Source organism: Cotesia glomerata, linkage group LG3 (assembly GCF_020080835.1).
Source record: "Cotesia glomerata isolate CgM1 linkage group LG3, MPM_Cglom_v2.3, whole genome shotgun sequence".
NCBI lineage: Eukaryota > Metazoa > Arthropoda > Insecta > Hymenoptera > Braconidae > Cotesia > Cotesia glomerata.
Genome location: NC_058160.1, coordinates 14,647,341 through 14,661,732, shown reverse-complemented (window position 1 = coordinate 14,661,732; position 14,392 = coordinate 14,647,341). Strand labels below are relative to the sequence as shown.

The window sequence follows — 14,392 nt, the reverse complement described above, 5'->3', positions numbered from 1 at the left end:
GCTAAATCGGCTGAGTGGGGCGCTGCTTTCTCCGACACCAGAGGAAACGAGGTCGCTGACGTCGTGGCTAGACTCGACCTCATAGTGCTGAACACCGGGAGCACCACGACCTTTAGAAGACCAGGGTACCAAGAATCCATCCTCGACATCTCATTGGCGACTCCAAGGACTGCCAACATGATTGAAGACTGGACAGTATCCGAAGAATACAGTGGCAGTGATCACCAGTTTGTGACATTCAGCGTTGGATTGGCATTTGCTCCGGTTTCACAACGCGACGTTTCTAAGCGGAAGTGGAATGCCAAAAGGCTTGATCCAGAGGCATTGCAAGCTTCACTCGCACGAAGCTGGTCTATCCTCTAGAACAACCCGACACCGGATACCTGCAGCGAGACGGAAAAGGCAGTGCTAAACACGATGAAAGAAATTACTGCCGCATGTGACGCCTCTATGCCGCGGCTGAAAAACCAGAGCTTCCACAGGCCGGCGTACTGGTGGTCAGCGGACATAGCAGAACTTCGCAAAATATGCCATCAGCTACATCGCCGAGCAACGAGAGCTACGAAACGCTCCCCAAGCCAGGACTTGTATTCAAAAGAGTATAAGCAGGCCAAAAAGACGCTAAACCGTGCCATTAAAGCAAGTAAAGCGAAACTGTGGAAAGAGATCTGCAACGATCTCGACAATGACCTCTGGGGTAAAGCCTACCAAATTGTCGCCAAACGACTTGGAAAGGCTTCACCAGAGGCGCCGAAATCTCCTGCCTTGATGGAGAGCATTGTAACGGAGCTTTTCCCCAAACACCCACCGCGGGAGAAGAAACACTACACTAAGAACAGTGAAGTAACACCCTTCACAACTAAGGAATTACAAGACGCGGCCAAGTCACTCAAAACAAGAAAGACACCTGGACCTGTTGGCATCCCGGCATCGGTGATCAAAACTGTAGCCCTGGAATACCCAGACATACTCTTGAACACCTACAACGCATGCTTGGCAACTGGCACGTTTCCCGTGGTCTGGAAACGGCAGAGATTGGTTCTCTTAGACAAAGGTACGGGAACCCCCATAACACCTTCGTCGTTTAGACCACTCTGTATGCTGGACATTGCTGGAAAACTGCTCGAGAAGCTCATACAAGGGAGACTTCGCAACGACATAGATCGTGCTGGAGGTTTTGCCGCAAACCAACACGGCTTCCGGAAAGGACGTTCGACAGTCGGAGCGATCAAGAAAGTCATAAAGACAGCGAGAGAAGCATGGGCTGGTAGCCTCAAAGCTCGTAAAGTATGTCTTCTCCTCACACTAGATGTCAAAAACGCATTTAACAGCGCAAATTGGGGAGACATTTTAGACGCTCTGGAGCACAAGTTTGACGCGGAGCCAGAAAATCTGGCACTAGTCGACAACTGCCTTGACGATAGAAAGCTAATAGTGGAAACTACTGAAGACCCACAAGAATACGCCATAACGGCTGGCGTGCCGCAAGGCTCAATAATGGGGCCTGATCTATGGAACGCAGACTACGACGAGCTTCTTGAAATCCCGTTGCCAGAGCAAGTAGAGCTAACAGGCTTTGCAGACGACGTTGCAGCTACTATAGTGGCGGACAGCGTGGAAGAGGCTGAACTGCTAGTTCGGGAAACCATCGACACCGTCGAGACTTGGCTCGATAAGCATCACCTGAAACTCGCCAAACAGAAAACCGAGATGGTCGTTTTGACCCGTCAAAAATGGTTTAGAAAACCATTCGCTATGGACATGGGAGGAACAACGCTGACGTCAACAAGGGCCCTGCGGTATCTAGGGGTAATGATAGACGAGAAACTATCTTTCCGTGAACACCTCGACAGTGCATGCAAGAAAGCCAGCAAGACTGTGTCTAGCCTAGCACGAATTATGACCAACACCATGGGACCAAGAACAAAAAAGAGAAGAGTTCTTCTAGAAGCAGTCCACTCGGTACTGCTTTATGGAGCGGAGATATGGGCAGACATATTAAAGCAGAAGACCTACCGGCGAAAGATCGCAGCAGTACAGCGGCGAGGCGCTCTCAGGGTTGCCTGCGCCTACCGCACAGTTTCCGAAGCGGCTGTATTGGTCATTGCAGGAGCCGCGCCCATCGACCTATTAGCGTTCGAAAGAGCAAAACTCTATGACGCTAAAGACAGTGATGATAACATGAAGGACGCAAGAACAAGGATAAAGGCGGAAACGCAGCAAGAGTGGCAGGACCGATGGACATCGGGAGAGACGGGCAGATGGACGGCGCGCCTGATCCCAAACATCAACGTCTGGCTCTCTCGGAAGCACGGGTATACGGACTTCTTCCTGACCCAGCTATTGACGGGACATGGGCAGTTCAATGCCTATCTTTTCAAGATTGGTTTGCACAGTACACCAACGTGCAAATACTGCCCGGATAAAATCGACGACGCCGAACACACATTCTTCGAGTGTGCTCGATGGAAGGACTACAGAAGAAGCACCGAAGAGATCATAGGCACCAGGCTCTCCCCCTCAAGCCTGGTGACCTACATGATCAAACAAGAGGAAAACTGGTCAGCTGTTGCAGTTTATGCACAGCACCTCCTGAAAGACAAAATCGCAGAAAGGGACCAGTAGCCAGAAGTAGGCGTCGTGAGACGCAGCACGACTGGATTGAAGTAATGCTAACGCGGTTCCAATCCAGTCCTCCCCGTACCATCTAGGGGAGAGGGGAAGAGGAATGTTTTTTTTAGTGGGTAAAAATCTCCACACTACCGACTATCGATATCTGCCGGAAGATGGGCGGCAGAGTTAACGATACCGGTGTCTTTTGAAGATCTTTTTTCGTACCTCTTTACAAAAAAAAAAAAGAAAAAAAAAAAAAAAAAAACACTGAGCACTGAAGAACTGAGAACTGAAGAGCGACAACATAGTATAGCAAGATTGCACCAACTATGGGATGCTGCGGAGAAAGGAAGATGGACTCATCGACTTATACCAAAGATTGACGTTTGGCTTAACCGGAATCACGGCGAGGCCAACTACTATCTGACCCAGATGTTGTCAGGACACGGCTGTTTCCGGGAGTACCTTCATCGCTTTAAGCACGATAATTTCCCAGAGTGTCCGTCTTTCCCAAGGGTTGCTGAAAATGCGGAGCACGTTTTCTTTGAGTGCCCTCGTTTTAACCCACAGCGTGATGAGTTAGAGAAGATCCTGAACAAGAAAATTACACCAGAGTCAATAGTAGAAGAAATGCTGTCATCCGAAGCTGCCTGGAACGCCACAAGCACGTTTACCACCGAAGTGCTTACAGAGCTGCGTTCCATTGAAAGAAAAATGGCAAATGACAGAAACTAGAAGGAAGGAAAAATAACACCTTAGCCACCAGAAGGAATAGCAGTAGCTAGATCCTCCCCTCACGAAGTAATGCCTGACGGCGGTTTCCATGAGGGATTAGAGGAAAGAAGAAAAGGGGTTTAGGGTTTAGTGGGTAGGGGCGTTAGCGTCGAGTTTTAGTATGACGCTGCGTCGAGTCGCCACATATCCAGGCCGAACAGCTATGCCTGGAATCCGTAAAAGGGATTCCCCCCCTAAGTTAAAAAAAAAAAACACACACACACACACACACACACACACACACACACACACACACACACACACACACACACACACACACACACACACATATAGTGACACCTTCGGTGGGATAGTCAGGGAAGCTTCCTATGACCTTCAAACGTCGAGATCTGATGAAAACTCGATTTTTGTAAAACGATGTACAACCAATAACTTCCCGATTTTTTAAAATCTGAGATTTTCTTAGCGGGAAGTTAAAAATTGGGGCTGCCACATGATTTTCATGTGACAGCAACATAATTTTCATGAAGTAGGCAATAATAGTTAAAATAACAATAATAATTAAATAATAATAATAATAATAATAATAATAATAAGCGGTGCTTGCTACGTGGCCTCCAAGCGGCGCATCGCGGGAAACGCAGACCATAACACCAGGTCTGTAGGCGAACGACGTAGCCGATGCAGTGGGCCAACTACCCACTGCATTGAAATACTGAGTTACAACAAGGCGTAATCTCAGAAGTGCTCCCCACAACCGGTCCTTTTCGGATGAGGACCATTCATCAGGTGGGAGGAGCACGCCGGACCCGATGAACGATGACGACCCTGGCGCTTCAAGGACTTTCTTTAAGTGGACGGAGGAACTACGAGTCGACCTCTTGGTGTGCTACCTACGTAGCGAGCCGGGGGTGAGCGGTTATATGGCCCGGATGCACACTCTTTGGAGTGATATGCATCCGGAGCTAGAGTATTTTACGCCTAAACACCTGCGTAATTATGCCGCTTATCTTCGGCGTAATAGAAGATCGCTTGTGCCGGATAGAAGGCAGTCTAATAGACTTTCCTTTCCGGCGCAATTACACCAAGAGCGACGCCGTTCCTCCTTGGATGACAACAATCCCTTTATAGGACGGCAAGTAAGTATATCTAAAAAGATAACTTACTCCCAACAACAGCTAGAAGCGGTAAATGAAGATCTCCGTGCAAACATCCTGGAGGATTCCACCCTGCTCACTGTGAGCCAGGTTGTGTATGGTGCAGCAGTTTCGGCTTTTCCGAGAGAGAGACATTGTCTCTCGATCGAGGCAAGGTTGAGACAGCGCATCTCACAACTTGGACTCAAAATTGACAGATCCCGGAAACAGGTCTCCCGGCGTCAACACACACTGAATAAGAGTACTCTTCTTGTCATCAAGGAAGAGTCTCTCAATAAATTGCGGGCTTTAGTGACTGCCAAAAAGTCACTAGAGAAAAGGCTGAAGCGGTTGATCGACAACTCGTTGTTTCGATCCAGCCCTTCACGCTTTCTGACACCAAAGACCGATGTTACCGGGAATTATCCAACACCTGAGCGGGTGGAAGCTTTTTGGACTGAGTTGTATGGAGATCAACCAAACGTGAACGCCAATACTCCAGCTCTGCACGACTTTAAAGCATTCTGTCGGGAACACCGTAGACAGAATGCTGATGAAGAGAGCCCTGCAGTCAGTGTGAATGAAGTTCGTTCAGCTCTAAATGGCAGCAAAATTGGGCTGCCCCGGGACCAGATGGCATAAATGTCTTTTGGTGGAAGAAGTTTACTTCTACCCACCTCCATCTGGCCCGTATATTTACATCGTACATTAGAGCTGACGAACCGATTCCAGACTGGCTCGTGGAAGGGCGAACCGTACTGATACCTCAAAAAGGTGACTTGTCTGACCCAAAAGATAACACGCCTATCACCTGCTTGAATGCGGTTTATAAAATTTTTACAAAAATTTTAAACAACCGTATTTTGCATGAGATAGAACCTGTATGGCAACAGATATATGAACAGCGTGGCAGCAAAGGGAGCCTGTCAGGTTGCAAAGAGAACTTGATAGTTGATCGATGTGTTACCCACAATACGATCTACTATCAACGCAAAAAGTCAATGGCCTGGATCGACTATCGCAAGGCATTTGACTCAACTTCTCATGAGTTGATTTTATATCTCCTCAAATGCCTGGGGGTCAATCCTGAAATAGTGGAATGCATTCGGCGTACAATGCAGCTCTGGCGAACGCGTTTTCACATTGGAAGTGGAAACGCATTGCACATAACCGGAGTTGTAGAGTACAAACGAGGGGTCTTCCAAGGTGATTCCTTGAGCCCTCTACTGTTTTGCATCTCACTGCTGCCTATATCTGTTGCTCTCCGTAAAACTCGTGGGTACTCTGTGGGGCCTCCGGGTGATCGAAAATACTCGATTACCCATCTGCTTTATATGGATGACCTGAAGCTGTATAGTGCTGATGAAGATCATCTACAGGCGGCCCTTAACATCGTAGCAGAGTACACGCGGGATGCCGGAATGTCTTTTGGGTTGGACAAGTGTGCGGTCGTACATCTGGCGAGGGGTAAGTGCTCTGTTACGGGTGATGATGTCGAGTTGGTAGATGGGAGCGTTTTAAGATAATTAGACGTCGGAGAGTTGTATAGATATCTAGGAATGGAAGAGCACCGCATGCATGCGGTCTCCGAAGTCCAAGCAACTGTCCGTAGCGAGTATGTTAGGAGACTCCGGAAAATTTGGTCCTCCGAACTTTCCGGCAAAAATAAAGTCTCCGCTACTAACACGCTCGCTGTCCCAGTCTTACTATACTCTTTCGGTGTCTTAAAATGGGCCCGAAAGGATCTGCGAGATCTCGACATCAAAACCAGTAAGACTATCAACATGAACCGGAGCATGCACCCCAATTCATCAGTCGCCAGATTATACCTCTCCCGGTCCATCGGTGGGAGAGGTCTGCAGAGTTTGGAGCGGCTGCATGATCGTTTGGTCCTGGGTTTAACACACGAAGTTGTCAATTTCACTGCAGACGAGGATGACTTTCTTATGCAAATTGTTCATAAACATGAGAATGCGCATAAGGGGTCGTTCTTGTATAAGGCAGCTATATATGCAGCAAGAACCCTTGGTCTTGGAGAGATAAACGCTCTTATGGAACTCCGAAAGGAGGAATTCAAGAGCGTCATCAGGAACGCCGAGGAAAAACTACTCCTAGGCGAACTGATGGACAAGTCCATGCACAGCGTGTTCTTCAAACACGTGCGTGATCATGGCTTGTCCACCCAGCTGACGTTTTCCTTCTTAAAGTCAGCTGGCCTAATGTCCGAGACTGAAGGGTTCATATTTGCTTGCCAAGATGGTGTCATTAACACTCTAGAATACCGTAGCAAGGTGCTCCAGGTGCAGCTTCTGGACACGTCATGTAGGATGTGTAAACAACACCCGGAGACGCTCATGCACCTTTCGTCAGCATGTCCTGTGCTGGCGAGAGGTGCATATATCCAGCGTCACAACGCTGCCCTGAGAGTACTGTACTACTATCTTCGTCATTACTACGGTATTGATATGACACCAGTGCTGCCTTATCTGCCAGGAGATATTCCCCAGGTTGTTGAGAATGACAGTTGCAAAATTTATTGGAACATGCCGTTTGCAACAACTCGGCGGATAGATCACAACAAACCTGATATTGTGCTCTTCGACAAGGCTACTCGTGACATTTATGTCATTGAGTTCTCGGCCCCGGCTGAATACAACATCTCAGCCAAAAAAGAGCACAAAAGACAGATATATCAGGATCTCCTGTTTGAAATTGGCAAACTTTACCCAGGTTACCGTGTCAAGCTCGTCGTCCTGATTGTTGGCGTCCTCGGAGGGATGAAACAGTCTTTTGTATCCTCACTTGCCAGAGTTCCAGCTTGCTCATCAAAAGCTGAATTCTTGGCGGTCAGGATGCAGAAGGCTGTCATACTAGGTTCCCTCCGTCTACTTAGGAAAATGACTTTGGCCTGCTGTGATCACTAACCGCCTTGTTGTGCGGAGTGGTCCAGCAGTAATGGATGGAGCTCAGGCTGGGCCCTCGGAGAATCGGACTCCGGGGACAACCCCCCTGAGCATTTAATAACATTTAATAACATAATAATAATCTATATTATTAAGAGAATAAGAACAATTTTGTGGCCAGTGTAATTATATGATAAAATGGGTTCTTGCTTGGAGTTATGCAATTTCAAGGTTTTATATCATTCTCATCAATAGTCATTTTATTATAATAAGAATTTAGGCTGCATTTAAAAATTCTCCGTGTCTAGATATATTGAAACAGAGAGATTTGTGCTCAATTGGCCCCTTAATAAAATTTAAATAAAATAATAAACAACAAAATTGAAAGCTCAATTAATAAACAAAAGGGTGCCACCAGGATTATTATCACGGTTCCTGGAACCGGTTCCAGAGCCGAGAGCTTATCTTACTATTTTAATTACCCTGCACAAAGACCACAGTGTGATAGGGATCGTCTAGCCTACTAACGGTTAACTAAAACTAGACTTGACAAAACTAAACTTTTAACTATCAACAAGACACCTCGTACAAAGACCGCAGTGGACGAGGGCTCATCAACAACGCCCAGCTACAGAAGCAACAGCCTAGTGACTGCAAAGTCAGCCAAGAAGCCTCTGCAGCTCACACACATACCCCGCACACACTCACACACTTTGATTTTACTTTACTTTTATTTATTTACAAATTTATAACAAAATTTGATTCAAGTAAAGTTTTTAAATGAAATTTCAACTTAACCAATTTTCAGTCATTAGCTAGCAATTAAACTACAAGATAATCTTCACGACTAATAATTTAATTCCCGAAAATTCGAACTAAAATCCGACGCATAAATTTATTCAAAATTAATCATAAATTTAATACTCAACATTAGATAAATTCTTAAGAACATTCGACGTATAACTTAAGCTAAATACTCCCGGACTTAATATCCACGCCGATAAATAAATTCTAAGAATTTTATCGAATTGATGCAATTAAATTATCAAAATAAATTCCAGAACTTAAGTTCAATATATAAAAATAACCACGTAGAAGTTTCCGGTTAAATAAATTATTATTTAATAATTTATCCCAACATCAAAAATAAATTAGCGAAAAATTATCCACGGGTAAATCAGTTTCAAATGCGCCGAAATCTCAGTAAATAAATTCTCAATAAATAATATAACGTGATAATTTATTTACTTATGTACGGAATGGTTGTGTTCTCATAAACGTCGAAACTTATGTGGTGAAAAAAGTAATACGCAGTGCGCATATTTTTGAAATTTTAATTTTGAAATACGTGAAAAAATCGAGATTTCAAGTGCAAATAATAATCTAAATTGCATCCTGCCATATAAACAAACGCAAACTTATTTTGCAGAGCATATATAAAGTTGAGGTTATGGTCGCTGACAACGACAAAAATATTAATAACAGCATCGGCCTCACGCCACCAAGCGAATCACTTCCTAACCAACAGTTGCTGAATAAACATGTGAGTCGCGAACAAATCCCAAAAGGTAAACCTGGCCGACTCTCCAACCCTAAAAGACTAGAAAAAAGTAGATCCAGCTCTGCCGGCTCTATAAAAGACTACCTAAATAAAAGGAAGAGAGATTTTGAAGAAAGTTTGATCCAGGAGCTCAATGACTCGTTCTCTTCACACCTCACAGTAAGGAAAAAAATATCAATTGCTTCACTCTTCAGCCCAATAGGAGTCTCGGACCCAACTACTACTAAAATACTCCCGCCTTTTGAACCTGACATCAGCCCTATAACAGAAAAAAGTATGACGGAATCTGAGACAGTCACTTTGCAAACACTCCTATGGGAAATCCAAAAATCAAGGGAAGAAATCAGCACCCAAATAATGGAGTTCAAGAGTGAGCAGGCAACCAAACTACAAACTGTCAACAATGAGATCGCAAAATTACGAGAGGAAAACAGCACGAAATTCAAAAGCCTTGAGGAGGAGTTACAAAAATTAAAAACCCGCACCGAGAAACTAGAAAGTAAAAATAGAACGCCATCAGTACACCCATCTTCTGAGATCCAAGACAAACTGAATTACGTTGTTAAGAGTCTGAAAAAACTTGAGCAAGAGGACAAAAGAGCAATAAGCAAAAATATTATAATCAAGGGACTCACTAGTGCACAAGATCCAACTCAAGCGGCTAAGATCACAGCGAAGTTCCTGACGGAAAAGTTTGAGATCGAAAACGTTATAACAAACGTAGAGACCCTAGGAAAAAATCGCAACATCTACAGAGTAACACTTGAGAACACCGAAGTCAAGTCCAAGATTACATCAACAAAGAAAACAGCCTTAAAAGATACTCACATTAATATTGACAATGAGCTCACTAACCAAGAACAATTCATCGCAAGCAAACCCAGAAATTTCGCAAGAAATCACCCGGAAAACCACGCAAGGGCAATCGGGCAAAAAATAATTATCGATAACACATGGTACACATAGGATATGAACAAAGATAATATAACTCCCATAGTATACAAAAATAAACCGGGCACTGGAACACCTCGAATCACGATAAACAACGCGTCAAAAAACGGGGAACACCAGTAAGAATTGCTTACTGGAACTGCAGGGGGCTAGCTATTTTAAACACAACACACGACCTGCTAGGCTATGACATAATATGTTTAGCTGAAACCTGGGCGACCACTACGCTACATTTGGGAGCAACCTGGATAAACTACAACACGCACTGGATTCCAGCCACAAGAACAAATCAACTTGGACGAGCCAGCGGGGGCCTTCTTCTCCTCTCGCGTAAGTCAATCCAATTAAATATTATAATCCAAAGTAAAAACTGGCTGCTAGCACTAATAATTCTTCCAAATTGCAAGGTTCTTTGCGGTTTTGTCTACTTTCGCCCAACTGATGCGCTGCACGACGACCTAGTCAACCTCCAATCACATCTAGAATTAATCAAACCAGACTTCAACGCTCTACCATGCTATTTGTTAGGAGATTTTAATGCAAGAGTTGGGAATCCACCAAGCCTCCCGGAAGAACTGTGCTCCAACTGCAACGTAAAAGCATCAGGATTATCCTTAGACATAATAAACCAGCGTGGCATTACACTAAATTCTTTCACAGAGGACCTATGCTTAATCATAATTAATGGTAGAACAAATGGTGATCACCCCGCAAAATATACATTTCATGGTAACGGAAATAGTATCATCGATCTGGCCTGGTTAAACTGTGAAGGGATGTACCTCATAGATGATTTCACCGTACATGCTACAGTAAGTGGATCTGACCACTTTCCAATTGTCCTATCTCTAAAAGTGATGGAGACAAAAAACGGTAGCCAAGATAAACATAACTCAATCAAATGGAAAGGAGAGAAAAAACTGGACTTCCAACAAGCTATGAAATGGTCAAGTCTCGTCCAAATAAATCCTACAGACACGTCCACGGTACTTTTAAACAAACTCACAGAAGCAACAAAAAACACTGCACTAAAATTAAAAATGATTAAAGGAAGAAGACCCGCTTTCGTGAAAAAATGGATCGACAAAGAATGCAAGGAACTGAAAAAGATGGCCACTCATGAACTACGCGCATATAAAAGATCCAATTTTATAGAGAAACACAAGTCCGCCTACCTAGAGGCTAGAAAAAAATACCTAAAAACCTGCAACGACAAAAAGAAAAACTACCAGCTGGAAATCCTAAAAAACATAAATAACACCCGCAATAGCACAGACTTCTGGAAGGCAATTAGAGCCTACCATGCCAAAACAACAACTCCAACTTTATTGATAAATTTACAGAAATGGCAAGAATATTACGCTGAACTCCTCCCCCCTCCTCAACAAAATCTAACCAGCTACGTAGGTATTACTCATCCTATGCTGGACGCCGACATAACTCTCAAGGAACTGAATAAAGCCCTAAAAACTAGTGCAAGAAATAAAGCGGCTGGCGTTGACGAAATTACCAACGAGTTTTATCAAGCTCTACCCCAAAATTGGAAGCTGCTGCATTATTTAACAAGGTACTTAGTAACGAAGAAATCCCAGTTGGCTAGGAAACGTCAATCCTTACGATGCTTCATAAAAAAGGAGATTACACAGATCCAGCAAACTACAGGGGAATTGCCCTCGTAAATCACGTGGTCAAAATCTTCACCAAGATCATTAACAGCAGATTATACAACTGGGCGGTAGAATGCAGAATCATACCGGAATCTCAAGCAGGCTTTCAAGCTCACAAAGGTTGCTTAGATCACATTTTTGTCTCACAAGAACTTATCTGGACCCGTCTTCGGGCAAGTAAAAATATGTTCATAATCTTCGTAGATTTCAGAAGAGCGTTTGATACAATAGTACACAAAATCCTATGGGATAAACTACACAGACTGGGAGTAAGTGCAAAGATAATCAGACTACTAAAAAACTTGTATGATAACGCAGCGATAAAAATTAGAACGCCTGAAGGTACAACTAACAAAATACAAATTACAGAGGGCCTTCTCCAAGGCGAAATATTAAGCCCACTCTTGTTCATTCTTTTCTGTTCTGATCTGGAAGAATATTTGAGACAAAATGGAACCTACGGCATCAGCATTAATTCAGTCACCGACATACTGCTTCTCATGTACGCAGATGACTTAGCTATAACTCTGCATAGCAAAGCAGCCGTTGCAAAGATACTTAAGATACTATATCAATACTGTGATGCAAACCAGCTGACAGTAAACGAAGAGAAAACAAAAATCTTATACTGCAGGAACAAAGGGAGAAAACCTAAGAATTTAAAATTTTTCTACAACAACAAAGAAATAGAAATTGTGAACAGTTTTACTTATTTGGGAGTAACGTTTTCCTCATCAGGACTTGGACGACTGGCCATGGAGGACAGAATGGCCAAAACAAAACTGGCATCCAGCGCGGTAATCTCCCTCATATACAGAACGAAGATGAACAGCAAGACAAGCATTGACACACTATTCGACAGCATGGTATCAGCAGTTCTTCTTTACGCTGCGCCAATATGGGCACTGCGCTACACAAATGAACTTGAAAGCATACAGGTGAGCCACTACAAAAGGCTCTTCTACTTAAGCAAAACAACAGCAAATGTACTGGTACAAGCAGAACTCAGCAGAACACCTCTAGCTGTCAGGATCTGGGTAGACACTTGAAGATGGATAGTGAAAATACTTAAGATGAACACCGACAGACTTCCTTTTATCTACTTTAACAAATCTGTACAGCTATACCGGAAAGGCGAAACCACTATCGAATACAACTGGATCGCACAAATAGCAAATTTCATCAGATAAGTCAATCCGTCTTACCTGACGCTCCTGCACAACTTGGACAGCAAAATCTGGGAGAAAGCAGGAATCAGAATCATAGACACGTACAAGAAGCAACTTTACGAATCTATAAACTCAAGAGCTATGAACTCTCATTATCTACAAGCGCCCATCCGCAATAGAGAGCTTAATAATTACTACCTCAAATGTAATATTCCTTTGAGCATGAAAAAACTTATTGCTCAAATAAGATGCGCCAGCAACTTTGGTGTCATCATCTACGCAAATAATATGTCCAGCAAGTTCGATCCGACAAAAAACTGCCCGAGCTGCAGCGTAACCTGCGCCGATACGTTGGAACACTTCTTCTGCTCATGCCCAAAATTTAAGGAAATAAGAAAGCACCTGAATTTTATTAAATCACATGATGAGCTGACCCTATCTGATGTCGCTTTACCTTGCAGACCAAGTTAAATCAAAGCAATTTACAGCTTTATAAACACCGCTCTCAAGATTCGCCTACTGGAACCATCTCAAATCGACGTCAATTTCTAATATTTGTGCTCACTTTTCTGGCTTTCCTCCTCAAAATTTATGATTTCTTAATTTATTGTAATTTAATTTAATTGTTCCACTAATCCTTTTAGCTATCTTACTGGTGCCCAAACCCTAATTCTTCTTTGTAACAAAGATGTACTTATCTTCATATGCAATAAATAAATACATACATACATACAATAATATAACGTTAAATAATAATTTTGCAATAAATAATATTCACCAATAATAATTCAATAGTTCATAGAAAATTATCGAGTAAAATAATCGATAAAAATTTGCGCGCACAAAATGGTCGCCAATATTCGTTACTGCGTAATAATTTTTGACCTTGGGTACGAATTAACTGCGTTGTAAAATTTAACCGACGCTTGACTAGTTCGTGAGAAGACAACTGGAATTTTCTTGAAAAATTTATTATTCGGTTTTATTTTATTAAATTGTTAAATAAAATATGTACAACTAAAATCGATTTTTAGATGTTTAAAAAAAAATTGTTAACAAATAATCGAGTAAATTATTTTTATCAAATGAATTCTCACGAAATTACACCGTAAGGTCTTTGAGTGATCCTCGGGTGAAGATTCCCTTGAGATCCACTCAGCACTGACTAACGAACAAATAAATTTGAATAATTATTGAATTAATACCGATTAATAATTAATGAACAATTTATCAGAGGAGAAGTAAACCAAGTATAAACCCCGCCGTCTACTCCTAGCCAACATAGTAATATATTCAATACCTTGAAGAATAAACGACGATCTAACTCACTACTTGAGATTGAAGTCCTAGATGTTGTAGGCTTCTTACGTCTAATAACTACTCCGGGGACTGGTTTTCTTATCTTCCGTGGCACACTGTCTGGCGGTTACACTACTTCTCCCTGTTGCAATGCACGGCTCACCTATATAATAACCCCCAAACTACCCCCTCCTACTCTCTCTTTAGGCCCGAAGATTTAAACTATTGACATTTTTGAATATATAAGCTCATCTCGATATAACACACATCAAGAGCTTTTATTTGAATACCTACATGCATTTTGATATATTTTTCATATATACATATATATAATACATATAAATATATAAAATATATG

The 14,392-nt window shown here is 42.8% G+C and overlaps 1 protein-coding gene across 13 annotated transcripts in view; it reads right to left on the bottom strand.

Moving 5' to 3' along the window:
- The window catches only part of LOC123261717 (potassium voltage-gated channel protein Shaker), a 1,350,734-nt gene that overhangs the window by 775,630 nt on the left and 560,712 nt on the right, over window positions 1-14,392 (bottom strand). The gene's annotated exons all lie outside the window — the stretch shown is intronic.